Genomic DNA, 26,833 nt, shown 5'->3' on the forward strand with positions numbered 1-26,833 from the left:
AAACTTCCTCCCCATCTTGACCCTAACTCCAGACGGCCTATGAAATGTCTGTTTCTCTACATCCCCACCAACACTGCATATTAAATATTTGCTTAAAAATCTCTACAAATCACTTCAGTGTGATATTTTAATGTAATTAAATGTCTTCTATCTGAAAAAAATAAAAGGTCTCTCTTTAAAGCATGAATTCAAATCAAATAAGTTAAAACCAGCCTTCCTTTGAATAGATCTATGCAGCAAAAATTAATGTCAGAATTACAACCACACAGCCAAAGAGGAAATTGATGCAACAGTCTATTAAAATTAGGGCACATTACAGTGTGGAAATCTGACAGACACCATCTCCGCCAGGTGATCAAAGTTCACATCAAGTGTGAGAAATCATACTGGTAGCATACACCTTCAACGCGGGCAATGAGAAGATACTTTACCTCTATGGTTTTCCTCCCCAGAACCCATAACAGTAGCATTGTCATGAGAAACACGTGAAGGACATTCTACAAAATACCTAAGCAGTACTCCTTAAAGTTATTAAGGAAAGTCATAGCAGCCAAAAGTGAGTATGTCCATCATTGATAAATCCACATTTTGGATAACCAAAATGTGCTATATCCCTTCAGTGGAATATTATTCAGTCATGAAAAAGGAACAAAGGGTTGATACCTGCTACAACACAGATGAACCTTGAAGACGTCATTCTTAGAGAAAGAAGCCAGACACAAAAGGCCACCTGTTGTATGATTCCACTTATATGAAATTTCCAGAATAGGCAAATCCATAGAGACAGAAAGTAGATTAGTGGTTGCTGGGAGCTGGGGGCTGGGGCCATGCAGATTGAGTGCTACGTGGGTGTGTGTTTTCTTACAGAGGTGAAGAAAATGTTCAGGGACTAGTAGTGATGACTGCACAGTTTTTGAAGATACTAAAACCCACTGAAGTGTACACTTTGAAAGAATGGATATTGTAGTATATGAATTACATCTCAAATGGAAAAAACAAAAAACCAAGAAAGTCTGAGAAACTGTCACAACCAAGAGGCATCTAGGGAGCCATGATGCCTCCATGTAATTATGTGTGTCCTGTGTGGGATTCTGGACCAGAAAAAGTGCATTTGGTAAAAACTAAGGAAATCTGAACACAGTATAGACTTAAGTAAAAATGTATCAATATTGGTCCATTAACTGTAGCATATATATGGGAATAATGTAAGACGTTTATAATGCAGGAAAATCATAGAGTAAAGTGGATGTGGGTTATACGGGAAATCTCTACTATCTTTGCAACTTTGCTGTAAATCTAAAAGAGTTGTAACTTTAAGAGTTTATTTTAAAAAAAACAATCAAGTCATACCCAATGGTGATAATTTGGGCCACTTTAAAAAAACACAAGGGTTCTTGCCTCTGGCTTTGAGGACTCAGTATATTCTGATTTTGTCATCAGGAAAACTGCCCATTTGGTAACTGAACCCAGCGTTGGCACATCAGGTCACCAGGGAAGCTGTTGGCTGAGCTAAGGATAAACACCAGTGATTCTATTCTCAGTAAGTGGTTCTCACCACTAACCATCCTTCCTTTCCCTTCGGTTTGTCTGTATCATGTCCGGGCCTGAGGGTAAGTCCTGATTCTGGTGATTTTTGGTTTGAAAAATATTGGGAGATTTCAGTGGATTTGCCTAAAAATAAAATCTTACTTTAAAAAAAAAAAAAAACAGGTGGCTAACTTCAACATTAATGCCAATGCTTATGACCAAGGAAATCAGATGATGCAAAGCTAAGCAGAATTTTCAAATGACATGAGACTCTAGGTGACATCCAGGACACTTGTTTGCAAGGGTGCCCTGGTGCACAGCCCTGAGAAGCAAGCTACTCTTGCAGAAACACCCAGGATATTGAAATATTAAATAGAAAATAACCCCCCCAAACTTGGAAGTTAGGGTCTTGTAAAAGTTTATATTAGGAGAAATTGTACTCAAAGTCTATGGAAAAACAGTGTTGTGGACTTCACATCTGTGAACATTCTGAGAAATCACTTAAATTCACTAAAATTATTATTTGAACAACAATAAAAATAGTCCTGGGTAACATTTTCTGCACATGCAGCAATGCTATGTTTGTTCCCTTTTTAAAAGAAATCCTGTGACCTCTCTCTCCACAAAACCAAGTATTGAGGCTGAGGCCTGAATCATTCTGGATACACCCCTTGGAGAAGCTTGACCCAAAGCAATTCAAAAAACAGAAAGTGCCAAAGAGCTAAATTCTTGGCTTTTATGAGTTCCTAAGCAGGCTTTTGAAATTCATGGCAGAGACAATAATCTTGAAAGCCAAGGCTTTTGATTTGCAGGATTTGTAAAAGAGAGGCTTTTTTTTTTTAAAGGTCTCTAAACTTTCGTTTTGAGTATCAAAACTTTGGATTCAAAAGCAAATCCCTGATGAAATTTTGGAATAAAGTTTATGCCATAACAAACAATATGTTTGCAGGGGAATTGATGAAAAGTCAGATTATCCTGTCCTTGAGGTTGAAATTCTTCAACAAAAAAAAAAAAAGAAAAGAAATCCTGGAGTGGAGGAATTAAAAATCCCAGGGGTCCGGGGAGTGGGTAAAACTGGATTGGCCATAAGCTGATTAGCTGATTGTTGTTGAAATTATGTTCATTATTTTCTTCTCTCTACTTTTGTCTATTTTTTGAAATTTTTCCACAATAAAAATTTTGCTCTTGTGAGTTTTAATGTGGAAGCTGGGAGACCAGCCATCAGTTTACTGATACACCTGAAACTAACACAACACTGTTAATCAACTATACTCCAATATAAAATAAAAACAATTTCAAATAAAAAAATTAATTATGTAATTTTTTTAAAAAAAGAGGGACTTCCCTGGCGGTCCAGTGGTTAACACTGGGCACTTCCACTGCAGTGGGCATGGGTTTGATCCAAGTTGGGGAATTAAGATCCCACATGCTGCCTGGTGCAGCCCCAAAATTTTTTTTAAATTAAAATAAATTAAATTTAAAAAAAGAAGTTTATTTAAATTATGTAGGCAGGACTTCCTTAGTGGCTCAGTGGTTAAGAATGCGCCTGCCAATGCAGGGCACGTGGGTTTGAGCCCTGGGCGGGGAAGATCCCACATGCCTCGGAGCAACTAAGCCTGTGCACCACAACTACTGAGCCTGCGCTCTAGAGATCACGAGCCACAGCTACTGAGCTGACATGCCACAACTACTGAAGCCCATGCGCCTAGAGCCTGTGCTCTGCAACAAGAGAAGCCACCGCAATGAGAAGTCCGTGCACCGCAATGAAGAGTAAGCTCCGTTCTCTTGCAACTAGAGAAAAACCCGTGCACAGCAATGAAGACCCAATGCAGCCAAAAAGAAATAAACAAACAAACAAATAAATAAATAATACAGGCAAGAGGTGGTGGTGCCTGGATAGGGCAGCCGTGATAGAGAGGAGAAAAGAGGCTGGAGAGAGGCGTTTGGATTCAAAATATATCTGGTGGGGTCACACTGGATTATTGCAACATCTCACGCCCTAAATCCCCCGTGCATTTTCCCTCCTCCTTCATGCTGAGAGCTTACTGTCCCAGGCACTTGACTTTGGGGAGAGAAGATGGGTTGCGAGAGAAACGATATGGATGGGGCTAGCCCCTGGGCTGGGTTCCTGAGAAGGGTCTCTGTCCTGGATACCATCTACAGCCTGCGGGACTTTAGAAAACATCCAGGTGCCTGTGGGCTTTAGTCTAGGAGCTGTGGGAACCTCAAAGGGTCTTCAGTAGGCTGTGGCCTGAGCTGATTTTAAAAGTCCCTCAACCTCAGCTACTGCATGGAGCAGTTTGGAGTGGGCTGTCTGTGGAAATGGACCAGTTATGAAAGGCTGAAGCATTCTGAGTACTTTACATAAAGGTGCTCTTTCACTCCTCTGAGCAATCTTGTGAAATGGGGATCATTATCCTCATTTTGAACACAGGAAATCTGAGATCAGACAGATTGAGTGAGTACTCATGGTCACAAAGCAATTACCTGTAAGGTTGCCAGATAAAATACAACAAAACCTGGCATGGAACACGGTGATACTAAAAAATTATTCACTGTTTATCTGAAATTTAAATATAACTGGGTGACCTATATTTTTATTTGCTAAATCTGGCAACCTTAATTACTGACCAAGCCAAGATTTGAGTCCAGGATCTGGCTCCAAAATCCTGGTCCTTCCCCCAAACTACCCAGATTCTATGGCAAGAGTTTACACTGGTTCATCTCCATACCCTGCTCATGGCCTCACTGGGGCCTTGTCAACAGACAGAGAGTCCCTGGCAAATGTTTACTGAGTGAATATATAGAAGGACATGCAATGTCAGAGAACCTGGGGGGCTTTCTGGGCAATCAAAAATTCCAGTATAGTGAGTCTCCTATAGTGGGTAAGAGCGTAGGTTCTGATATCAACCCCCTGGGTTCAGATCCTGCTACCATTATTTACCCACCAGCAGCATGATTTAGGACAAATCACTTAAGCCCTGGGCCTCAGTTTCCTCATCTGTAAAATGGGGATGATAAAAATAGCACTAATAATAGTATTTTGCTCAGAGGTCTGTTTTGAGGATTAAATTAGCAATGCCAGTGCCATGCTTCACAGAGAGTAAGACCTCGGGAAATGTTGGCTATGATAGAGGTCAAGAGGAAGATAAAGAAGTAAGTTAAATGCTGCAAACCCTCCTCACACTTCCAGAAATACTCAGTGTTTTCTTTCAGGGTGGGAACTGAGTTTCCTTCCCCATCTTCCCTGGTGTGGTCACAGAGCCCTGCTCCTGGTAGGGGGTGCAGTAAATACTGATTCAATCAATAAATGAGCCAGGAGCAGAGTTTGTAAGGGGATCAGAATTGACCTCTAAAAATAACCCAAAACTGCACAGAGAACTATATTCAATATCTTGTAATAACCTATAATGGAAAAGAATCTGAAAAAGAATAGAATCACTTTGCTGTACACCTGAAACATGGCAAATAAATCAGACTTCAATTTAAAAAAAATTTTTTTAATCCAAAAACAAAAAGAGAAAAACAAAAACTATATTAGAGGGAAGTAATTTGAGGGACAGTTCCAGAATGTGACAGTGAGTGAGTCAAAGCATCTATTATTGAAAAGTTTGTATTTTGAGAGAAACATTTTCTTTTTAATAAATTTTATTTATTTATTTATTTATTTGGCTGAGTTGGGTTTTCGTTTCTGTGCGAGGGCTTTCTCTAGTTGCGGTGAGTGGGGGCCACTCTTCATCGCAGTGCGCGGGACTCTCACTGTCGTGGCCTCTCCTGTTGAAGAGCACAGGCTCCAGGTGCACAGGCTCAGTAGTTGTGGCTCATGGGCCCAGTTGCTCCGCGGCATGTGGGATCTTCCCAGACCAGGGCTCGAACCCATGTCCCCTGCATTGGCAGGCAGATTCTCAACCACTGCACCACCAGGGAGCCCGAGAGAAACATTTTGATCGCTCAGAAAAAGCAAAAATGTTTTGGGGGTGGCAAGTCACAGCTGACCCTGTCATTAAAGCAAAATTAGTAAAGATATTAAATTCCAAGGGTTATAAAACAGCCTGGCTGAGGACATTTATGCCTAGATAATTGTGCCTAACAATTACCTTGACTAATTAGAACAAAGGTTTTGGAGTACATTTCTATTTCCAGACATTGTCATCAGTGACCCAGAATAAATCATTTCACTCTATTTGCGTCTTGGATCATCCACATGGAAGCACTCTTGGCCAACCCCTCACAGAAATTCCAAAGGCTTCATTAATTATTATTTGGAAACAGTATAATTTGTATACGTCAGGAGTATAGAAATATGATATCAGTATGTTTTGTACGGTGGGTTCATTTATTTAATTACACAGCTCTTATTAGCCTCCTATTCTGAGCCACGCCCTGAGGTAGGAACTGGGAGTGCAATAGTAAACAAGACAGATGGACTGCTGTCCTCATGAAGCTGGAGTCTAGTGGTGGAGACAGATGATAAATCAGTAAAGCAACAAATAAAATAATTGCAAACTGTTAAGTGCTATGAGGAAAGCTAATAGAATTCTGCCATACATAGCAGCAGGAGGCGTCTACTTTTGATGGATGGTCATGGAAGGTTTCTTAGGGGAGGTGATCCCCAAGCTGAGACCAGCCAGGTTGAGTTGGTGCTCAGTAAGTATGGAAGGCACGAAAGGAAGCAAAACAGAGTGGGCAAGAGTAGTAAGTGGTCGTGACAAGCATAGACTTTCTGGGTTTGAATCCTGCACTGCTAGGACTTGCTGTGTCGTCTTGTGCAAGCTGTTTGCCGTTCTCCCATGCCTCAGTTTCTCCATCTGTAAAATGGGGGTGACAGCAACACTTGCTTCATGGGGCTGTCATGAGGAATCCATGAATTGATATTTATAAGGCACGTGCATGTTTGCCCAGCCTGAATCAAGCATCACGCACGTAAGCGTCCCAGAGGCTGTTGACTCTTGTTACATCCTCTCCTTCACCTGAGCTCTAAACTGCACCTCTCCTCTTCTCTACCTGAGGGCGCTCTCCAACTCAACCCAACACAGGCTCACCCTGGAAACGTGGGGGGAGTTCAAGTCCTGAGGGCTTCCCTCAACCAGGAAGGACAGACGGTGAATAAATGCCTCAGGCTCTCTGCTCTCCATTGGAGTCACAGTGACCTGCACCCCACACAGACTCTCAGGGGACCCCCAGGGAAACAGGCCCTGTTGTCCAACATGGTACCCTGCCCATTAACACACCCTTTATTGGTTCTTCTCCCTTCCCTGTCTCACTTCTCTCCCTCTCGGTGCTTCCTGGAATCAGCTCCCAGGGCTGGGATGGGGCATGCGATGTGTCTAGAGGGTAAAGCATAAGAATGCAGTTCAACTGATGAAGGGATAAACACATTTGGTCTATCCCTATGATGGAATAATATTCTGCCATAAAAAGGAATGAAGTTCTGATGCATGCCACAATGTGGATGAACCTCAAAAACATCACAATAAGTGAAAGAAGCCAGACACAAAAGGTCACATATTGTATGCTTCCATTTATATGAAATGTCTGGAAGAGGTAAATCTATAGACAGAAGGCAGACTAGTGGTTTTCAGGGGTTTGGGAGGAGGAGGAATGAGGAGTGAGTGCTTAGTGGGTACAGGAATTTTTTGGGGTGCTGAAAATGTCTTGAAACTAGATAGAGGTGATGGTTGTACAACACTGTGAATGTATTAAACGTCACTGAATTGGGACTTCCCTGGTGGTGCAGTGGTTGGGACTCCACGCTCCCGATGCAGGGGGCCCAGGTTCAATCCCTGGTGGGGGAACTAGATCCCACATGCATGCCGAAACTAAGAGTTCGCATGCCACAACTAAGGAGCCAGCGAGCTGCAACTAAGGCGCCTGCCTGCCGCAACTATGACCCAGCGCAACCAAATAAATAAATTAAATAAATAATAAATAAAATAAATATTAAGAAAAAAAAGTCACTGAATTGTTGGGACTTCGCTGGTGCTCCAGTGGGTAAGACTCTGCTCTCCCAATGCAGGGGGCAACTAGATCCCGCCTGCCTGACACAACTAAGACCCAGCGAAGCCAAAATAAATAATAATAAATAAATATTTTTTTTAAAAAGAGTTACTTTCTATTAAAAAAAAGTCACTGAATTTTTCACTTTTTCTTTTTTTTAATTGGCTGAGATGCATGCTGCATCTTAAGTTCCATGTCCCCTGCAATGGAAGCTCAGATTCCTAGCCACTGGATCGCCAGGGAATTCCCTGAACTGTTCACTTTTAAATGGTTAATGGTAACTTTATGTTGTATGAACTTCACCTCAATTAAAAAATATATTAAACGCACACACACGCACACCCTGAACAGCTTTCCCCTCCACTGCTCCGAGGCGGGGAATCCTCAGCCAGTCCTGGGACCCTGTGTGGGAATTGTCACCTGGCATCTCCTCCAGGGAGGGGAAGCCTCTTCAGGGCTGAAAACCATGTGGTCCTTCCTTCCTAAACCTGCAAGAAAGGGAATTCATATTTCTTCACTGAGGCTCTACTATGTGCAGGCCCCGTGCTAGACACTGGAAACTGTTTCCTTCAACCCTCTTTTTTTTTTTTTTTTCTTCAATTTGGCTGCATCGGGTCCTAGTTGTGACACGTGGGATCCTTGTTGCAGCATGTGGGATCCTTCACTGCGGCATACGGACTTCTCTCTAGTTGTGGCGTGCGGGCTCAGTAGTTGCAGCACGAGGGCTTAGTTGCCCCATGGCATGTGGGATCCTAGTTCCCCGACCAGGGATCCAACCCGCGTCCCCTGCATTGGAAGGCGGATTCTTACCTACTGGACCACCAGGGAAGTACTCCTTCAACCCTCTTGACCCTCTCTTGCCTCATCCATTTAATTTTTCTTAACACCAACTGACATTACATTATATATACATGTTTTCTCCCACTAGGACGTAAGTTTCACAGGTGCCAGAAGTTTGTCTGTCTTGTTTATTACCATATCCCTCTCACCTGGCACATAGTAGGTGCGCAATAAATACTGATCAGGTGAAGGAACCTAGCAAGATAGGCATTAGCATCTCCAGGTTACAGGTGGGGAAATGCAGGCTCAGTGATTTGTCAAAATCCCATGACTAGTAAGTAAGAGATTGAATTTGAACTCAAGGCCATCTGGGGGCACAGCCCATGTGGCAGGGAGCGGTCAGTCCTTCATCAGCTTTCTATGCATGGCTGGGATGAGTTAGAAGTCTGAAAATTAAAGGCATCAAGGTGATGACTCATCTCTTAGGCAAAGAAGCAGGGAATGGTGACCCGGAGCTGAGTCACTGTTTCCGCTTCCCTTTGTGCTGACTTGCTCAAACCTCCAGTTCTTGGCCGCCCTGAGCTCTTTGTGGGGATGAGGCCAGGGACTGAACATAGCCTGGGCCTCCATTCTCATCTTGCCTCTGCCCTCTTGCCTGGGACCGTCTGACCCAGATGAAACCACAGATGAGGGCCCAGGCCAGCAGTCCCTATACAGCTATGGCAAGCTCTGAACGCTGGCAGTGATGAAACCTTGAAGACATTCCTGCTATGAGGTTTTCTTGGATGGACGGCACCAGCTGTAACCCCTTCCATACCTGACTTATTTAAAACAATTATTTAATCTAACTGTTAAAAAAGAAAAGAAGCCTTAACATCAGAAAGAGATGGGTTTGAAGCCCAGATCTGTCATTTATTAGCTGTGTGACCTAGGGCTCCCTACTTAACCACTCTGTTCTTCAATTTTCTCACCTGGAAAATGAGGTAATAATAGTATCTGCTTCCAAGTGTTGGCAGGAGGATGGAACAGGACTTTTTTGAGTGGGGATGATTTGTACAGCCTAAAGAAGGAGGAAAAGGTGCTGAAGACTGAACCCCACGGTAGGGACAGGAGTGGGGTGGGGTTGGAGGTGATCAGGGTTCTGGGTGTGGGCCCCAGGGTGACCAGTTAGTCAAAGGTTGAGACTGGCCAAGTGGCTTAATCCCTGGCAACTTCCCCTTCTCCAACTATACAAGAGTGGGGGATATATCATGCTAAGCCGTGCCCTGTGCCACACAGAATTAGAATACGAGTTCACACAGAATGAGAACATCCCACAAAAGGAAGAATGTTAATCAAACTCATGGCTGGGGATTTCAGGGTGAGGGATATTAAAACTATTACCCTGGTAATCCTTGAATGTAATTTTGTTGTGAAAGATTCTAACACTCCAGATCTATATAGAGCAAACTATGAAGTCCCTCTTCATCCGCTTCCACTATCAACAGTTTGGAGCACACTCTTTCTGTCTTTTTTCTTTGCATTTATGTAGATAATGTGCACAGGGCTAATAGCTAACACTAACTGGGCATTTACCACATATCAGGCACTGCCCCAAGCAATCTACATAGCGTAATGTATTTAATCTTCACAACAGCCACATGAGGCAAATTCTTTTATCATCTCTCTTTTACAGAGGGGGAAACTCAGACCCAGAGAAGTGTAGTAACTTCCCCAAAGTCACGCAGCTTTGGAGAGGAGGAGTTGGGATTCAAACTCAGGCAGCCTGGCCCCAGAGTCTATACATGTAACCATGGCATTCTGTTGTCTCTCGTATATTTTCTTTTTCCATAAACGGGGTCATACCTTGTGCATCTTTTGCATCTTGTTTTTTACATTTGATATATTTTAGAGAACATCCCATGTCAGTTCTCATAGGACTGCTCCTCTCACTTTAATGGTGGCACAGAACTGCATGGTATTCCACAGACAAAGATGCTATAATATATTTGTTGATTCCTTGTTGATGGACTGTTAGTGTGTTTCCACAATCTCATTTTTACAAACAACCCTTTCACCGTCATCACTTGAACATGTATCTTTGGATCTTTGGGAACTCATAGCTATTTCTAGAGATTTCTAGAAGTGAGGATTTAAATTTTCAGAAAATATTGTTAGATTGTCTTCCCAAAAGGAAGCCCCAGTTTGCACCCCATCATCAGTGTATAAGTCCCTGATCCCCACACTCTTGCCAACACTGGATGGATATAGCTTTCATTTATTTTGTCACTGGATGGAGGAGATGGGAAAGTCATGTCTCACTGGATGTTTTCCTTAGCATTTCCCAGATTACCGGTGAGCTCAGCATCTTTTCTTGCTTTTTTTTTTTTTTTTTTGATTGAAGTATAGTTGATTTACAATGTTCTGTTAATTTCTGCTGTACAGCAAAGTGACTCAGTTATACACACACACACACACACACACACACACATATATATGTATATTCTTTTCCATTATGGTTTACCCCAGGAGATTGGATATAGTTCCCTGCACCATACAGTAGGACCTTGTTGTTTTCAGCATCTTTCCAAATGTGTATAATGACCATTTCTGTATTACCTTCTGTGAATGCCCTGACAGAGTTAATAGGGCTGTGGATATTTAACGTTTCTTTCTCTGTGTACCCCAACTCCACCCTGTAGTCACCGTTTATGGCTATCCAAATCCTCCTCTTTCCTGTGATAACAGTCCCTGTGTCCCCCTTTTCACCAATCTCCTGTGTGGTCAAATTCACAGCCTTTGACCCAAAGGGAGCCAACAGGTCCATCTCCAGGTCATGATGATTGGTTCAGGGCAGAGCTCACGACCCAAGAAGGGCCAACCAGAGAAAACAAGGCTCCAACCTTGACTTCTTTTCCAGCTCTTAGACAGAGAAACTCTGTCTTCCTCTGCATTTGGATCAGTGACATGAGGAATCCAAAGTTGCCAGGGAACCCCAAGAGAAGCAGGAAAATGAAGAAACCACAGAGAAGGCAAAGTGAAGGAAGGCAGAGATTCTGAGTCTGGATGGTATTATTACCTGATCCCCTGGATCCAGCTTCATCCGAAGTCAAACCATGCCCGAACTTCCCCATTATGTAAGGGAATGGATTTCTTTGTTTTAATTATTATTATTTTTTAAAACAGCTTAGGTTGAGATTGTTGGGTTTTTTGGTTTTGGTTTTTTTCATTTTCACCTTGCAGTGACTGCTAACTGATCCCCATGTCCAGAAGAAAGAAAACACAGATTTGTATTGAAATGGAGCAGGACCCTATTGTCCTTCCCCCTGGCCCCATGTCCTCAGCTTGCCTTTTGTCTGTGGAAAAACTTTAGCCAAAGAATAAGTTTAATCAGAGAAGTGAGAAAACGTAGACACAAAGGAAAACAGTCCAACAAGAATAAATAATAATAGTTGAGTCATTAAGCATAGTCAAGGACCTTTAGTTCCTTCTCAAGAGCTATAGATAATATTCTGAGCCATATCCTGTGAGCTGTCTTACAGATACTGAAACCCCCACCAGGTGGAGAAGTTAACTACATGATGACCACCCATGACATAAGCTGCCACAATTCTGAAAACTGGCCTCAAGAAATGGATACAGAGGTAGCCTCATCCACCAGAGGGCAGACAGCAGAAGCAAGAAGAACTACAATTCTGCAGCCTGTGGAAGGAAAACCACATTCACAGAAAGACAGACAAAATGAAAAGGCAGAGGACTTTGTACCAGATGAAGGAACAAGATAAACCTCCAGAAAAACAACTAAATGAAGTGGAGATAGGCAACCTTCCACAAAAAGAATTCAGAATAAAGATAATGAAGATGATCCATGACCTCAGAAAAATAATGGAGGCAAAGATCTAGAAGATGCAAGAAATGTTTAACAAATACCTAGAAGAATTAAAAAATAAACAAACAGAGATGAACAATACAATAACTGAAATGAAAAATACACTAGAAGGAATCAATAGCAGAATAACTGAGGCAGAAGAACAGATAAGTGACCTGGAAGGCAGAATGGTGGAATTCACTGCTGCAGAACAGAATAAAGAAAAAAGAAGTTAGAACACTCCCTAACACCATACACAAAAATAAACTCAAAATGGATTAGAGACCTAAATGTAAGACTGGACACTATAAAACTCTTAGAGGAAACATAGGAAAGACACTCTTTGACATAAATCACATCAAGATTTTTTTTGATCCACCTCCTAGAGTCATGGAAATAAAAATAAAAATAAACAAATGGGACCTAATGAAACTTAAAAGCTTTTGCAAAGCAAAGGAAACTACAAACAAAACGAAAAGACAACCCTCAGAATGGGAGAAAATATTTGCAAACAAATCAATGGACAAAGGACTAATCTCCAAAATATATAAATAGCTCATGCAGCTCAATATCAAAAAAAACAAACAACCCAGTTCAAAGAAGACCTAAATAGACATTTCTCCAAAGAAGACATACAGATGGCCAAGAAGCACATGAAAAGCTGCTCAACATCACTAATTATTAGAGAAATGCAAATCAAAACTACAATGAGGTATCACCTCACACCAGTTAGAATGGGCATCATCAGAAAATCTACAAACAACAAATGCTGGGGAGGGTGTGGAGAAAAGGGAGCCATCCTGCACTGTTGGTGGGAATGTAAATTGATACAGCCACTATGGAGAACAGTATGGAGGTTCCTTAAAAAACAAAAAATAGAACTACCATGTGACTCAGCAATCCCACTACTGGGCATATACCCAGAGAAAACCATAATTCAAAAAGACACATGCACCCCAATGTTCACTGCAACACTATTTATAATAGCCAGGTCATGGAAGCAACCTAAATGCCCATCAACAGATGAATGGATAAAGAAGATGTGGCACATATATACAATGGAATATTACTCAGCCATAAAAAGGAACGAATTTGGGTCATTTGTAGAGACGTGGATGGACCTAGAGTCTGTCACACAGAGTGAAGTAAGTCAGAAAGAGGAAAACAAATATCGTGTATTAACGCATATATGTGGAACCTAGAAAAATGCTACAGATGAACCGGTTTGCAGGGCAGAAATAGAGACACAGATGTAGAGAACAAACATGTGGACACCAAGGGGGGAAAGTGGCAGGGGTGGGGAGGTGTGTGGGATGAATTGGGAGATTGGGATTGACATATATACACTAATATGTATAAAATAGATAACTAATAAGAACCTGCTGTATAAAAATAAATAAAATTCAAAAATTCAGAAAAAAATAAAGAAATGGAAACAAACCAACCCTGGAACTGAAGATTAACTGTACTTTTAACAGTCAAGATGACACTGGTCAGACCACCAATGACCAATTTCAAGATGACTGTCAGAGCCGACTGTGCTGTTTCTGCATGTAGCCCTCTCCCTTCACCTATAAAAGCTCTTACCCCCAGATTGTCACAGGGGAGGGATGGGGGAGGAGTCGGCCTTTGGACAGGCATCCACTGCCCCCACCCCCAGTTGCCGGCATCCAAAATAAAAAATAAAGCAGTTTCCTTTCCACCACTATTGCCTTTTTATTGGCTTTTGGGCGACGAGCAGCCTGACCCCACGTTTAGTTACAATATTCAGCCAGACTTGGCTCTCAAGCCTCAAGGCCCATAGATGTGCTTCTAGACCTGCCCATGTGTTAAGTATGATTTTTTTTTTAATGCTAAAGCAGACGAGCTTGAGCCGTCGCCCCGCCCTCTCCCTCTCTCTGTTTCTGGTGGTGGATTCTGGAGAAGATGCACAGAAATGGCAGCTTGCAAGGGGAAAGAAAACAAGGAAGAACAGGTCATCATCCTCAGCCCTCAGGTGGCTAAGGGAGGAAATGTATTTGGTGTGTGCCACATTTTTGCATCCTTCAATGACCCTTTTGTCCATGTCACCGACCTTTCTGGCAAGGAAACTTTCTGCCGTGTAACTGGTGGGATGAAGGTGAAGGCTGACTGAGATGAGTCATCTCCATACGCTGCCATGTTGGCTGCCCAGGATGTAGCCCAGAGGTGCAAGGAGCTGGGCATCACTGCCCTCCACATCAAACTCTGGGCCACAGGAGGAAATAGGACCAAGACTCCTGGACCCGGGGCCCAGCCAGCCCTCAGAGCCCTCGCCCACTCAGGAACAAAGATTGGGCGGATTGAGGATGTCACCCCCATCCCCTCCGACAGCACTCGCAGGAAGGGGGGTCGCCGTGGTCACTCTTCGTGAGAAGGGCTCCTCAAATTATTGTTTTCTGTTAATAAATTGCCTTGATGTAAGCTCCAAAAAAGAAAATGCTAAAGCAAATGGAAGGCATAAGTCCCACTGTTTTGGAAGGAAGCAAGGTAGGCACAGAAAAGACAATGCCTGGCTCTCAGATCCTTGGAGACTTTTATTTTTTAATTTTTTTGCAGTACGCGGGCCTCTCACTGTTGTGGCCTCTCCCGTTGCAGAACACAGGCTCCGGACGCGCAGGCTCAGCGGCCATGGTTCACGGGCCTAGCCGCTCCGCGGCATGTGGGATCTTCCTGGACCGGGGCACAAACCCGTGTCCCCTGCATCGGCAGGCGGACTCTCAACCACTGCGCCACCAGGGAAGCCCAGAGACTTCATTTTAAAAGAAGAAGGAGGAGGAGGAAGCTTTGTGATCTGAGCAAACGGCATGGGCGGCAGGAAGGAACAGACGACCTCATTACTTTTTGTTTGACTCAGGTTTTCTTGCGTGGGGGGGCGCGCGGGCAGGGGTGGTAAGTGGGCTGGTGGCTCTCCTTTGTGGAAAGAACCACAGCTGTCATCGAGAGAGGCTTTTACACACTCTGTGAACAATTGCCTTTGAATTCTAATTTTTATTTTCCATATAAAAATAACTGCTCTTGAGATTAGTCAGAGGTCCCCAGACTGGGAGAGAAGAGGCTGCTAGCCACTGGTAACGCTGGAGTTTCACCAGAGAGCGAGAGCGGGGAAGGGTGGAGGGCGAGTGAAAAGAGGTTGGGACTCCCAATGTCAAACCCTGACTCTCCCACTTAACCAGCTGCTCTGGTTGCTATGACTGCAACACAAAGTACTCCCCAAACTTAGTGCCATAAAACAACCATTTATTTTGCTTACAGATGCCATGGATCAGGAATTCAGGCAGAGCACATCAGTCAGGATGGCTTGTCTCTGCTCATCCTTATCTGGGGCCTCATCTGGAAGATCCAAATGTCAGAAGCTGGATCATCTGAAGGCTCCCTCCCTCACACATGGGGAGGTTCATGCTGCTTGTAGGCTGGGCCTCTCCAAGTGCTTGGCTTGGGCTTCCTCACAGCATGGCCGCTGGGTTCCAGGACCAAGCATCCTCAAAGACAGAGGCAGCTGGAAGTTGTATCACCATTCATGACCTAGTTTTGGGAGTTACCTAGAGTCACTTCCCCCATATCCTATTCATTGAGACAGTCACAAGGTCCTGCCCAAATTCAGATAGAGGAGAAATAGATTCTGCTTCTTGATGGGGAACAACACCGTTCTGGAGAGGCACATGGGGCTGGAAATATTTCTGTGACCCCTTTTGGCAATTACAATCAGCCTCACTAACTGCATGAGATACCAGGCAAGTTGCTTCACCTCTCTGGGCTTCAGTTTCCTCATCAGTAAAATGGGGATAATAATAGTGTCTACAGTGTAGACACATGAAATAATGTCTATAAAGTACTCAGCACAGTGCCTGCTGCATGGCAAGTGGTCAGTGAGAATGAGAAGGTATTGCTAAGAACGGTTATGATTGAACATCGAGGCATCTTGGTATGTCTGAAATGGGGTGTTATGGGTTGAACTGTGTCCCCTCCAAAAGATATATGTTCAAGTGTTGACCCGTGATACCTGTGAATGTGACTTTATTTGGAAATTAGATTTTTGCAGATGTAATTAAGATGTAGATTAAAATGAGGTCATACTAGATTAGGGTGGGCCCTAAATCCAATCATGGGGATTCTTATTAAAAAAAAAAAAAAAAAAAGGCAGGACTTCCCTGGTAGAGTAGTGGTTAAGAATCCACCTGCCAATGCAGGGGACATGGTACAGTCCCTGGTCCAGGAAGATCCCACATGCCACGGAGCAACTAAGCCCGTGCGCCGTAACTACTGAGCCTGCGCTCTAGAGCCCGTGAGCCACAACTACTGAGCCCACACCCCACAACTACAGAAGTCTGCGTGCCTAGAGCCCGTGCTCCACAACAAGAGAAGCCACCACAATTAAAAGCCTGCGCACTGCAACGAAGAGTAGCCCCTGCTCGCCGCAACTAGAGAAAGCCCGCGCACAGCAACGAAGACCCAACGCAGCCAAAAATAAATAAATACATTAATTAACGAAAACGAAAAAGGTACAGACACACCCAGGGAGAAGGCCATGTGACAACAGGCAGGAATTCGAGTGAAGTGTCTGCAAGCCGAAGGACTCCAAGGATCGCTGGCCACCCCCAGAAGCCAGGAAGCAGTAAAGAAGGATCCTTCCCAAGAGCCTTCAGAGGCAGCATGGCCCTGTGGATGCCTTGATTTTAGACTTCAGTCCCCCAGAACCATGAGAGAATAAATTTCTATTGTTTTAAGCTGCTCAGTATGTGGTACCTTATTATGGCAGCCCGAGGAAATTGATACATGGGAAGGAAGCCAGGAGGATGTGAGTTCTAATCCCAGAGCTGCCTCTGATTAGCAAGTGTTGTTGGCTTCTTCCCTTCCACTCCCTGAGTTTGTTTTGTCATCTGTAAAATGAGGGGGCTGGATTTGCTGGTTTCTAACCTCCTTTCTCTCTGGTGATGCTTTGATACATACACATAAGAAAACATCAAAATCCATGGTCTTCTGAATGTTCTGGGACTGTGATGCTGATATAAACATATGAAAGTTAATTATGAAACTGATCTTTTTGCCTTTGGACCCTGAAGGTGGTTCCCAAACCTTCTTTGTGCAGTTTCTCCCAACTAACGGTGTTTTCTTTAAAAAAATTTTTTTAGAGTATAGTTGATTTACAATGTTGTGTTAGTTTCTGGTGTACAGCAAATTGACTCAGTTATACATATATCCATTCTTTTTCAGATTCTTCTCTCATATAGGTTATTACAGAATATTGAGTAGAGTTCCCTGTGCTCTACAGTAGGTCCTTGTTGGTTATCTATCTTCTATATAGTAGTGTGTTATCCCAAGCTCCTGATTTATCCCTCCCCATATGTTTTCCCTTTGGTAACCATAAGTTTGTTTTCAATATCTGTAAGTCTGAAAAATATGGAACGTTTCATGAATTTGCGAGTTATCCTTGCTCAGAGGCCATGCTAATCTTCTCCATGTCATTCCAATTTTACTGTATTGCTGCTTAAGCGAGCACCTAACTGGTTTTCTGGTTAAACATTATTTTCAAATTAATTTGACAAAGATAAAGTAGGGGTTATTGTTAAAACAAACAAAAATACCAAAAAGAATAAGTTAAAAAAAAGCAATCCCCTTGCAGTGACCAATCCCACCATAATGTGATAAGACCATTAACTGTTTGGTATATATTCTTCTTCTATACATGTTTGATAATTTGTACACAATATATGCTCTACAAAAATGAATGCATGGACAGGTTGTGTTTTCCAACAGTGAGTTCATGTGGTATGAACCCTTTTACTACCTGCCATATTCAGTTAACATAGCTGGGAGATGAGATGAGAGCTGATGCCAAGACCGCTATCGTGAGCAACTCCAGAGGGCATCTTCATAGAGGACAGTGTGAATAGGTTGGAGAGGAAGAATCACAAGGAATGCCCAGGCCGTGAAGCTTCAGCACTGTGGACAGGGGCACAGCTCTCCCCTCCACCCCTGGTAGTAAGCATTTAGGTTTATGGTAGATGCAAAGATGACTAAGACATAGACATTGCCCTCAGGCTATTCACAGTCCCATGGGAGAGTCAGCCTTGCGGTTGAACAATAACTTAATACTGACATATCAAGATAAAACAGAAATAACAATTATCATTAACATTCACTGAGGACTTCCCTGGTGACGCAGTGGTTAAGAATCTGCCTGCCAGTGCAGGGGACACGGGTTCGATCCCTGGTCCGGGAAGATTCCACGTGCCGCGGAGCAACTAAGCCCAAGCGCCACAACTACGGAGCCTGAGCTCTAGAGCCCTCTAGCCACAACTAATAAGCCTGCGTGCCCGTACTCCACAACAAGAGAAGCCACCGCAATGAGAAGCCCGCGCACTGCAACAAAGAGTAGCCCCCGCTCGCCAAAACTAGAGGAAGCCCGCACGCAGCAGTGAAGACCCAAAACAGCCAAAAAATAAAAATAAAAAAAATTCACTGAGCGCCCTGTGCTAAGCACTTTGCTTGCGTTATCCCAGTTAATCCTCATCACCACACTGTGATGGAGATAATCATATGATCCTGTTTTACAGATGAAGATGCTGAAGCCCAGAAAGATGAACTGACAGGAGTGCATGGTCATGACCTTACAAATGCACAGGGAAAACCTCTAGAAGTGGTGTTTGGGTGGCAAAAGCCTGTGGCTGGGTATGACTTTCAGCTAACTGGCCTTGGGGGGTAAAGCACATGCTCAGAGAGGGTGTGCCTTGCTGTTGGGCTGTTTATTTATTCACGCCAAAATAAGGAGGTGCTGCTAAATCTCACTCACCTACTTACTGCACACGAGAACAGCAAACGTGTGTCTCCTGGCCGGCCAGACGTGGCTGTAATGTTCCAGAGGGCCACGGCCACGTCTTGTATTGCCTTTGTGTCTGTGGAAGTGTCTAGAGCAGGACCGGAACTTGTTCAGAGGTGCCCCTAGGGCTTGCTGCTTTACTTCCCAGACAGGACTTCTGCTGTCTTCCTCCCGCCCCCTGCTGTCTGCTTTCCATACTACAGCCAGCATCCTCTAACAAATGCGTATCTGACCCTCCTTGGATGCCCCTTTGAGGCAGCCCACCGTTCTTGGGGTGTGGTGAATGCTTCTCGATGCCCCCCACCTGGCTTCCAGTCCCCTCTTTGTGCATGGACCCTGCTGACCACCTCAGTTCCCATTTTTGCTCTGATAAACTGCACTTTACAGCGTGGCCATGACAAGCGGCTGTAGGCACCCCCTTCCTCCTCGGGTCAGCCTGTCTCCTGAGAGGGAGGCATGCTCCACAGGAAGGAGGGCTGCTCTCTGCGGCTCCTGGCAGGTCTCCCGCTCATCACACTGAGGATCTTTCGTCATCCTCACCATCCGCATCAATAGTGGTAGGACATTACTCTGCAGATGCCTTCCCAGAGCTACAAATCATTCCCCAGGAGGCTGTGAAACACAGCTTTGCTTACTTTGTTGAATCAGTTCCCTGGAGGAACTGGGGGTGCCTCAGGACTCTGGAGACTCCAGTCTCCCATCCTTCCTTTCTTCTCCCCCTTGCAAAAGTGTCTCCCAGCCTGTCTCTAGAAAGCCAATCCTTGGAGACCTCAGGCTGTCGTCTAGGGCCTGCAGCATGGCTGTGAAGAGCTGAGCCCAAGTCCAGGGTGGAGAGAACCACAGCAAATAGCAGACCTATCCCTACCTAAGCAAGAAAACAAGCAGGACAGCATTGGAACTACATGCACCGTCTTAATCTGTCTGGGCTCTTGTAACAAAAATACCATAGACTGGGGGTTTAAACAACAATCATTTATTTCTCACAGTACTAGAGGCTGGAAGTCCAAGGTCAAGGTGTTAGCAGATCTGCTATCTCGTGAGGCCCTGCTTCCTGGTTTGCAGATGGCTGTCTTCTCACTGTGTCCTCACATGGGCAGGAATAGTGAACACTCTGGGGTCTCTCTCTTTTTTTAAAAAATATTTACTTATTTGGTTGCGCTGGGTCTTAGTTGCTACAGGCGGGCTCCTTAGTTGCAGCTCACTGGTTCCTTAGTTGCAGCACACAGGCTCCTTAGTCGTGGCATGCAAACTCTTAGTTGAGGCATGAGTGTGGGATCTAGTTCCCTGACCAGGGATCAAACCCAGGCCCCCTGCATTGGGAGCACGGAGTCTTAACCACTGCACCAGCAGGGAAGTCCTTGGGCTTCTTTAATAAGGACACTAATCCCACTCTGTGAGGGCTCCACCCACATGACCTAATCACCTCCCAAATGCCCCATCTCCAAATACCATCACATTGTGGGGGAGGATTTCAACATATTAATCTGCGAGGGTGGAGTGGTTGGGCACAAACATTCAGTCCCTACCAGGCACCTTGGAGAATCTCTTGTCTCTTTGTGGAAGATAAAGGCCTGTTTCCTGAAGGGACTTGTTAAACTTTGTCATCAAAAAGATATAGTCAGGGCTTCCCTGGTGGCTCAGTGGTTGAGAGTCCGCCTGCCGATGCAGGGGACATGGGTTCGTGCCCCAGTCCGGGAAGATCCCACATGCCACGGAGTGGCTGGGCCCGTGAGCCATGGTCACTGAGCCTGCGCGTCTGGAACCTGTGCTCTGCAACAGGAGAGGCCACAACAGTGAGAGGCTGGTGTACCGCAAAAAAAAAAAAAAAAAAGCTATAGTCAGATGCTCCACATCATCAGACATCAGGGAACTGCAACCCCAAAGCACAATGAGATGCCACTTCACACCCACTAGGATGGCTATAATAAAAAATGTTTAGGGAATTCCCTGGTGGTCCAGTGGTTAGGACTTGAGGATTTCACTGCCAAGGACGCAAGTTCAAGCCTGGTTGGGGAGCTAAGATCCCACTAGCCATGTGGCATGGCCAAAAAGAAAAAGAAAATTAATTAATTAATTAAAGAACAGGTTTTTGTGTGTGTGTATCATTTCAACAAATACTTGGTTTTTTTAAAGTTATTAATGAGATATTTTATGTTCTTTTTTTTCATATCAAGTCTTGAAATCCTATGAATATTTTACACTGTCAATTTTACATCTCAATTCGGGGACCGCACATATTTCATTATTTATTTATTTGTTTGTTTTAATTTTTTTTTTTTTTTTTTGTCTGGACTGTGCAGCACATGGGATCTTAGGTCCCCAACCAGGGATCGAACTCCACTCTCCCTGCCGTGGAAGCGCGGAGTCTTAACCACTGGACCAACCAGGGAAGTCACACACACACACACTTTTTTTTTTTTTTTTTTTTTTTGCTGTATGCGGGCCTCTCACTGTTGTGGCCTCTCCCGTTGCGGAGCACAGGCTCCGGACGCGCAGGCTCAGCGGCCATGGCTCATGGGCCCAGCCGCTCCATGGCATGTGGGATCCTCCCGGACCAGGGCACGAACCCGCGTCCCCTGCATCGGCAGGCAGACCCTCAACCACTGCGCCACCAGGGAAGCCCTCCACCCGCCAAACACATTTTACAGCACTATATTAACCACATGTGACTGACCGCTCCCATATTAGTTCTCAACATGATGTTACCGCCCTCCCAGGGAAACATTTGGGACATTTAAGGAGCTCTTTTTGTTTCCACAATTATTGGGGAGCTCCTGGAATTGAGTGGGCAACAGACAAGCATGCTAACTCTCCTGCAATGCATGGGACAGTGCTGTCAAAAGAAGAATTGTCCCGTGTCCCCGCTGTGACTTTTGAATCTTCCACTGAACATTCACAAAGGTGGTAAAACAAACAAACAAAAACTTGTAGGCTCTGAACCTACCTCTCTGTTTTATGTATAATCACAAAGTGCCTTTTGTACTATTTTGTTATACACTGAATATTCCAAGAAGTTAGCTACCCTGTAAATCCTAGGAAAATCATAATTTGCTTGGTTCGGAATTTTACCAAGAGTCATGTACCATCTGGGAAATTCACATCCTCAAATGTGATATCTGTGTGGCTACACAACACAACCATATCAATTTGCATTTTTAGCATCTGCCTGCTAAAGTCTCCCAGAGTACTTGTGCCTAAGCATTTACTTATAGAAATGGATGTTATTTTATTATACATGACTTTCTTTATATTTTTCCTCTTTAAAATACAGTTGGAGAGGGGGGATCTTCCCTGGTGAGCCAGTGGTTAAGACTCCGAGCTTCCACTGCAAGTGGCACAGGTTCGACCCTTTGTTGGGGAACTAATATCCTGCATGTCACACAGTGCAGCCAAAAAAAAAAAAGAAGAAGAAGAATAAATAAAATACAGTTGGGGCATGGTATTCACTTTTGTAAATTATGTGCGGAAAGAGGCTACATTGTCCATGAATTTTCTTTCAGTAAAGTGAGGTCATGAAATTTTTGTATTAAAAGGGAGCTTTGGGTGTAATAGTTTGTCTGCAGGACCCAGGCCCTGACCCAGCCCAGCTCTCATGTTGCTTTGAGGGATTGAACTGTCTTTTCACCACCTGGCGTTTCTAGGGCATCTCCTGATGACACACTTTGATTGTGTGTCCCAAACCCTAAAGGATCTGGGAAAAGTAGCCAGAACCAGGTCAAGAAGGGCCTTAAATGCCATCCTAAGGGCTTTGAACTTAATCCTAAAGGCAAAGGAAGCCAGCGAATGGTGGCTATTTGTTCTTTGTTTTATTTCAAAACTTCCACGCCCAAAGTAGCTCTTCAATTTTTCCCACATATTTAATAAAGCCTTCATCTTGAAATAATTTTAGAGTTCCAAGAGTTTGCAGACATAGTATAGAGAGCTCTCATCCACCTTTCACCCGGCTTCCCCTAGTGACATTTTACATAAATAAATAGAACCCATTATCAAAATCAGGAAATTAACATTGGTATAGTGCTATTCGCTAAACTCCAAGCCCTATTCACTTTCACCAGTTTTTACAGGCACTGGGTGTGAGTGTGTGTGTGTGTGTAATACTATGAAATTTTATTATATGTGTCTAGATTCGTGTAACCACCACCACAACAGGATACAAAAAGGTCTCAACACTACAGTGTGTGTTTAACAACTGTGTACTTTACTAATGTGAAGGTAATTTTGCATTATTTGGTAAGTATTCACAGTGGATCATTGTATAGATTATACAAACAAGGAAGGGGAAAAAATGACAGGACACTTCCCTATTTATTTCCTTTTGACCATGAAATTGATCAATGTAGTTTTTAGGGTTAGAAGTATTGTTTCCACATTTTAGGTAGCTAACGTTCCATAACTGCTCAGTCATATAACGTTGTTTCATCAACGTTTTTTATCTTTGTCAAAGGACCTCAAACTAGAAACCAAAACACGTGGGATGGCATGACATATCCTCTTTGCTGTATCTTTTTTTAAAGGAATCTTAAGAATAATTTGTGAAATAATTTTAATAATGATTCAGTATCTAGACAGTGAATCTCAATCTTGACTGCAAATTAGAAACACAAGACTAAAAAGATTCTTACGGACACAGAGAACAGACTGGTGGTTGCCAAGGGGGATGGTGTTGGGGGAGGGATGGAGTGGGAGGTTGGGGTTAGCAGATGGAAGCTTTTATATACAGAATGGATAAACAACAAGGTCCTGCTGTAGAGCAGAGAAGTATATTCAACTTCCTATGATAAACCATAATGGAAAGAATATTTTTAAAAAAGAATATATATATATATATATATATATATATGTATATATATATATATATGTATAACTGAATCAATTTGCTGTATAGGGACTTCCTGGTGGCGCAGAGGTTAAGAATCGTCTACCAACGCAGGGGACATGGGTTCGAGCCCTGGTCCGGGAAGATCCCACATGCCGCGGAGCAACTAAGCCCGTGAGCCACAACTACTGAGCCTGTGCTCTAGAGCCCGTGAGCCACAACTACTGAGCCCGCGTGCCACAACTACTGAAACCCGCGCGCCTAGAGCCCATGCTCCACAACGAGAAAAGCCACCACAATGAGAAGCCCGCGCACCACAACGAAGAGTAGCCCCCCGTCGCCACAATTAGAGAAAGCCCGTGCTCAGCAACAAAGACCCAACGCAGCCAAATATAAATAAATAAATTTATATTAAAAAAATTTGCTGTATAGCAGTAATTAACACAACATTGTAAATCAACTATACTTCAATTTAAAAAGTAATTAAAAAAAAAAAGACAAGGGGAGCTCCTTGGTGGTCCAGTGGTTAGGACTCTGCGTTTTCACTACCGAGGGCCTGGCTTCAATTCCTGGTCGAGAAGCTAAGTTCCCACAAGCCATGGGGTATGGCCAAAAAATATATAAAAAAGTAAAAAATCCCTACATCCAGGCTCTAATTTAGACCAATCAAATCAGAATCTATTAGGATAGGGAACAAGCATCAGTAATTTTTTAAAACTTTTAATTTTGAGATTATTTTAGATTTATAGAAAAGTTGTAAAAATAGCCCAAAGAGTTCCTATATACCCCTTATAATCATAAGGCAATAGGGTTATTTGTTATGTAGCCATAAGCAACTAATATATGTGTCTACCTCACAATTTTGTAAAGATTAAATTTAATAATGTATGTAAGGGCTTATATAGTACCTTATATAAGTGCTTGTTAATGTGTGTAAAAAAAATGATACATACACATGCACAGAGATTACAGACTGATAGAGATCCCTGGGACAGCAGCAGCAGAGGGATAGAGGTCATCAGAATGTCTTGAGGAGAGAAAAGTACAGTGGCTATTGCTCAACGTCTAGAGAGATTGCTCAGGAAACTTAAGGAAAGAGGATTGCAAAGTGGTGGCCTGAAATCAGGATTTAGCCCAGGAATGAGGGCTGAAAAAAATGCTTTATAAAAAAAAAATCAAGTTACTATATAAAACTCCAAAAATTGTTTTAACATCAAATTCCACATTTCCAGTTTCTCTTGAAAAATCCTAACCTATGGCAACACTGTGCCTACACTTACCCTGGCAACAAGCAACTGGAGTTCAGCAGTAGCTGCCCCTTTAAAAAGGGAAGGGTTGGGATTCCAGTTTGCCACGGTCTCTACTCCTCCTTATTGCCCTCCAGCGCTGAGGATGAAATCCAAACACACTTATCATTTGAGCATTTGAGTTACTGTTTTTCTTCCAGCAGAGCCACATTTCTCAGTACCCACTTCTCTATCAAAAATGGGAAAGTTAGAGAGAAGACTTTTTGGCATTTGAAAAATAAACCTAAGTACTGTATCATGCAAAGAAAGATTACTCAACTCTCCCTGGCATTTAGTTGCATGAACTTACCCTTTTGAACTTTAGATTCTTGCTAGCACTTGTCAGAAGCTGACAAGCCGAGGAGGGAGGGGGTCGGGTGTGGTGGGCGGGGGATGGAGAACACAGGAGATTCTAGGACTCAGATTGCATCATCGCTAAAATCACAAATGTTAGGGAATGAAAGAGAGCTCTGGGAGGCTCTTAAAAACAGGAGATGGACAAACTGCTGTTTTCTTCAAATCCCCAAACAACCAGCATTCTTGGCATGCACTGAATTGTATGAGACTAGAGAAGGAATTTCTCAGCAATATGCATTAAAATCTAACTACAGATTTGGTTCAGTGCATTTCCCCCTCACCAATAAGAAGTTGTTGTGTTAATACTCCTAAGAATTATTGGATTGAAAGGTATATTTTTAAAGATATGAGGAAAGAACGAATAAGAAGGATGAGGTTAATCATTTATCTGATCACCTAATGTGCCATGAGCTTTTACGTACTCTGAGTTTTCTCCCCATGTCTTTCCCTTCCTTTTCCCCGAATTCACACTGAAGTCAGCCTAGTACTCATTGTCTCAGGGGAGAGACGTAGCAGGGGATAAAGTATTGGGTGGGCCAAAAAGTGCCTTTGGTTTTTTAAGTAAAAATAAAAGACACATTTTTCATTTTCACCAAGAACTTTATTGAACAACATATTCACCCTTTTGTTCCACTACCTTCTGCCTTTTTTCAGGCAACTTCATAATTCCATCTTCCCAAAACATTTTATCTTTTTGAGCAAAGAACTGTTCCAGGTGCCTTTTACAGTCTTCCAGGGAATTGAAATTTCTTCCATTAAGAGAATTTTGTAAAGACCGAAGTAAATGGAGATCCAAAGGTGCAATGTCTGGTGAATACGGCAGATGAATCAGAACTTCCCAGCCAAGCTGTAACAGTTTTTGCCTGGCTGTCACAGAAACATGCAGTCTTCCATTATCCTGATGGAAGATTATGTGTTTTCTATTGACAAATTCTGGATGCTTTTCATCGAGTGCTGCTTTCAGTTGGTCTAGTTGGGAGCAGTACTTGTTGGAATTAATCGTTTGGTTTTCCGGAAGGAGCTCACAATAGAGGACTCCCTTCCAATCCCACCATATACACAACGTCACCTTCTTCGGATGAAGACCGGCCTTTGGTGTGGTTGGTGGTGGTCCATTTCACTTGCCCCATGATCTCTTCTGTTCCACATTGTTGTACGGTATCCACTTTTCATCACCCATCACAACTTGTTTTAAAAACAGAACGTTTTAATCACGTTTCAGTAGAGAATCACATGCGGAAATATGGTCAAGAAGGTTTTTTTGCTTAACTTATGTGGAACCCAAACATCAAAGCGCTTCACATAACCAAGCTGGTGCAAATGATTTTCAATGCTTGGTTTGGTTATTTTGAGTATGTCGGCTATCTCCTGCGTGGTATAACATT

The 26,833-nt window shown here is 43.3% G+C and overlaps 1 non-coding gene and 1 pseudogene across 1 annotated transcript; one reads left to right on the plus strand and one right to left on the minus strand.

The window, feature by feature from the left end:
• Positions 1-14,075: 14,075 nt before the first annotated feature.
• On the plus strand, positions 14,076-14,543 carry LOC132476033 (small ribosomal subunit protein uS11-like; annotated as a pseudogene).
• Positions 14,544-17,563: 3,020 nt separating this feature from the next.
• On the minus strand, positions 17,564-17,668 carry LOC132477211 (U6 spliceosomal RNA). Its single transcript, XR_009530231.1, has one exon. It is a non-coding gene; the product is annotated as a U6 spliceosomal RNA (small nuclear RNA).
• Between the last annotated feature and the right edge of the window lie 9,165 nt (positions 17,669-26,833).

Source organism: Mesoplodon densirostris, chromosome 16, assembly GCF_025265405.1.
Source record: "Mesoplodon densirostris isolate mMesDen1 chromosome 16, mMesDen1 primary haplotype, whole genome shotgun sequence".
NCBI lineage: Eukaryota > Metazoa > Chordata > Mammalia > Artiodactyla > Ziphiidae > Mesoplodon > Mesoplodon densirostris.